Source organism: Sinohyriopsis cumingii, unplaced genomic scaffold (assembly GCF_028554795.1).
Source record: "Sinohyriopsis cumingii isolate HCF-2022 unplaced genomic scaffold, ASM2855479v2 utg000066l, whole genome shotgun sequence".
Classification (NCBI taxonomy): domain Eukaryota; kingdom Metazoa; phylum Mollusca; class Bivalvia; order Unionida; family Unionidae; genus Sinohyriopsis; species Sinohyriopsis cumingii.
This window is the reverse complement of record NW_028315866.1, coordinates 103619-107246: the sequence shown is the minus strand read 5'-3', so window position 1 is coordinate 107246 and position 3628 is coordinate 103619. Positions and strand designations below refer to the sequence as shown.

The 3628-nt window shown below is 36.4% G+C and overlaps 1 non-coding gene across 1 annotated transcript; it reads left to right on the top strand.

The window, feature by feature from the left end:
- The first annotated feature begins 1081 nt into the window (after positions 1-1081).
- Positions 1082-1165, top strand: Trnal-cag (transfer RNA leucine (anticodon CAG)). The gene has a single exon. It is a non-coding gene; the product is annotated as a tRNA-Leu (tRNA).
- The last annotated feature ends 2463 nt before the right edge of the window (positions 1166-3628 follow it).

Sequence of the window (3628 nt, the reverse complement as noted above, 5' to 3'; positions counted from 1 at the left end):
CTGACAAACTGTTCTTTTGTCATAGAGCAGTATCTCTTATGACTCTAAAATAGAAAACATCAATCTTACAGCGTTCATGTATGCTGGCATATAACAGCTGTTTTAGTTAAATATGCTTTTCTGGCCCTTCAAATGTATTAACTTGTTATCCTCTCTCTCTCTCTCTCTCTCTCTCTCTCTCACACACACACACACACACACACACACATATAGACACACACACACATACAAATCTCACGGATATCTACAGACGGGAAAGCGATACTACCTGCATGAGTGTTTCACTCACATTCATTCGAGTCCCAAAAAGGTTACCTTTTTATTCTTTATGCTCAAACAGTTATAATAAGCACAAGGTATTATCGAGAGGAGAAGTTTATCTCTTGTATGTTAATGAGAAATTGTCATTTTTATATAAGTACCCGCTGGCGCTATATTCCCGCGATTCACAAACAAGATGCCCATCTATCCACTGCCTGTCTAATTATATACGTCCACCTACCCTTCCCCCCCCCACACACACACACACACACCATCTCTCTCTCTCTCTCTCTCTCTCTCTCTCTCTCTCTGTCTCTCTCTATGGATGTATGCATACATAATATAACATTGTTCAATAACGCTTACCTGTTACATTGGAGGTTTTCACTGTTCCTTCATATTTCAATTGTTCTCTATTACTTAACATTTGCATTTGTCTCTATCATTTAATGTATCCTTTCCACTGTATTTCTAAGAGATAAGGTGCAGAAAACTAATGGATAGATCAGGATGGACAAGCGGTCTAAGATGATGCATTCAAATTACAGTAGAATCTCTCCCTCATCGACTTCTCTGCAAGGAAAACATTAATAACTTTGTAGTTAATGTTATCATTATTAGAGGCACAATATACAAGTACAAAGATAAAAATATAGATGATGGGAGATTATCCTGTGCTGTTACAAAATCTTTGTTGTTACAAAATCTTACTATTTATTCAATTAGTCGATGATTCTAGGCCTCAACGAGTCCTATTCAGTATGCTGACCTATACGCCCTTCAATCTCTCTATGTGCACTCGGATCTTTGCAATGCATATGTCAGGATGGCCGAGCGGTCTAAGGCGCTGCGTTCAGGTCGCAGTCGGGTCTTCCCGGCGTGGGTTCGAATCCCACTTCTGACAAACTGTTCTTTTGTCATAGAGCAGTATCTTTTATGACTCTAAAATAGAGACTTCCGGTTATGACATCAGAAGGAAAACACGTTTGATGATCGCTCCGTGAATTTTCAAGTTTTTTTCCTTTAATAGACATTTTTGCTGTTTTAATTTGTTACAGGTACGTTGATAAGATTTGTTTGATCGCATTCATATATAAGTGAGATATATTTTGAGTGTGTGGATAACTTTATCCACCACACAAAAAATTTTTTTCTGTGACAATGAATACAAAGCCTGGTCGTGCTGCACGTGCAGCACAAGGAGCTGACTCACACTCTAATGACACCAGTGGAATAGCTAACAATAAGAATGGCATGTCGAGTAACATCGATAGACAGACAGGAGCTTCTCGTCGTTTTGGGAAAGAATGTACCGTGGTGATTGATGTAAAGGATGTGAAGAAAATAAAGGCAAGTGATATTGTTAGAAGTGTAGAAGAATTAACCGGAGATATGTCGGTCTATGCAGTTGTGCCCAAAGGTGCAAATTTGTATGAGGTCACACTACCGAGTAAGGAAGTAGCATATAATACCTTGTGTGGAATTGATATTGGAAGTGAACACTTTGATTGTACTCTTTTATATTCAGACACTATTATTGTGTCAATTCTTCATTTACCAGCATACATCACAGATGATGATATAAGTATGAAGCTCGGTGAATACGGAGTAGAACTTCTTTCTCCCATTCAACGCAGATATTATCCTGGAACTAGTGTGGCTGATGGGACTCGTTATGTCAAATGTAAATTTCCACAGCAGGTAAAATCCTTGCCTTACAGTCTGAAATTTCAGACTGTCAATGGTCAACAATACTTTAGAGTATTACACAATAATCAAGTTAAGGTATGTTCTAGATGTCTTGATCCGGGACATGTTATAAAAGACTGCCCTGATTTTGTATGCTACAAGTGTGGGGAGCAAGGCCATGTAGCAAAAAATTGCACAAGGCAAAGATGTGAAAGTTGTGGAAGTTTTCCTCTTATGTGTACATGCAGGATATGCGACAAATGCCACAAAGAGGCGCAAACATGTATGTGTTACAGAGAGGCCATTACAGGCATTCATTCGCAAGTTGATGATGATATGAGGGAAGACATATTGGAGTTACAGAGTGACGAAGATGATAAAGAAGAAATTGAGAATGCAAAAAAAGATAATGAGAGTGGAGAAAGTGGGGAAGAAAAAGAAAGAATTGGAGTTGATATGACCAATGTAGAAATAGAATCTGAGGAAGTAAACAACAATCATACAATTGGAGATGGATCGGGGACAGATTCAGATGATGACAGGAAGATGGCTGCAGACGTTGTTGAAAGATCAAACGAATCACGTACATGTCAAGAAAACGGTACTAATATCGAAAATTTCAAAGTAGTACAAAGGAGAAGGAGAAGGTTTAATCCAGTACCTAATATGAAGATGAATAGCATGCGACGAACACCTATGAAGAAATGATCAAACACTCAACATTTTTTAATACTTTCAATACACTCATCATAATCATGGCTTTAAATATTGTATCTCTAAATGTAAATGGCTTGCGTAATTTGAATAAACTAAAGTCTGTTTTAGAAATATTTAAAGAGAAAAGAGGCCATATTTTATTATTGCAAGAAACCTTTTGGGATGATGAGTTTGTTGAAAGTATTAGAGAAAATGAGATTTGGAATGGTGACATATTTTATAGTAATGCTGACAACAGGAGGGCAGGTGTTGCTGTTTTAGTAGTGAGAGAATTGAGAAATCAGGTGACACAAGAAATGATTGAAAAGGGTAGGATTTTACATCTTAAAATAGCTATTGATGATAAAGTGATTGATTTAATCAATATTTATGCTCCAAATGTTGTGAAGGAAAAGTTTAACTTTTTCATGAAGCTAAATACATATTTACATAACAGTACTAGTGATAGCACTATCCTGGCTGGTGATTTTAATACAACTTTAGCAGGTATTGATCGACATAACAAAGCCTTACATATTGATGATGTAGCAATGCGTGAACTTTATAAAATTATTCATGATAGGAATATTACCGATTTATGGAGATCACGAAATCCTAGTACTCGTAGTTTCTCCAGAAAACAAGTTGTACTAGGCGAAATGAAGCAGAGTAGAATAGATTATTTTTTGATTTCCTCAAAATTGCACTCCAATGTGCAAAATATTTATTATGCAGATACATCCTTTAGTGATCATTCTTTTGTATACCTTAAACTAAATACCTGCAAAGTGGAAACAGGGCCCGGATTATGGATATTAAATAACAATGTTCTTTTTGAGGAAAAATATGTACAAAGAGTGAAATCAATTCTTACCGAAGGAAAAACTGACGAAATGTATTTCAGTGAACCACTCATTTGGTGGGATAATGTAAAATACAAAATTAAAAAATTTTCCCAAGTATACTGTACAAGAAGAAATAA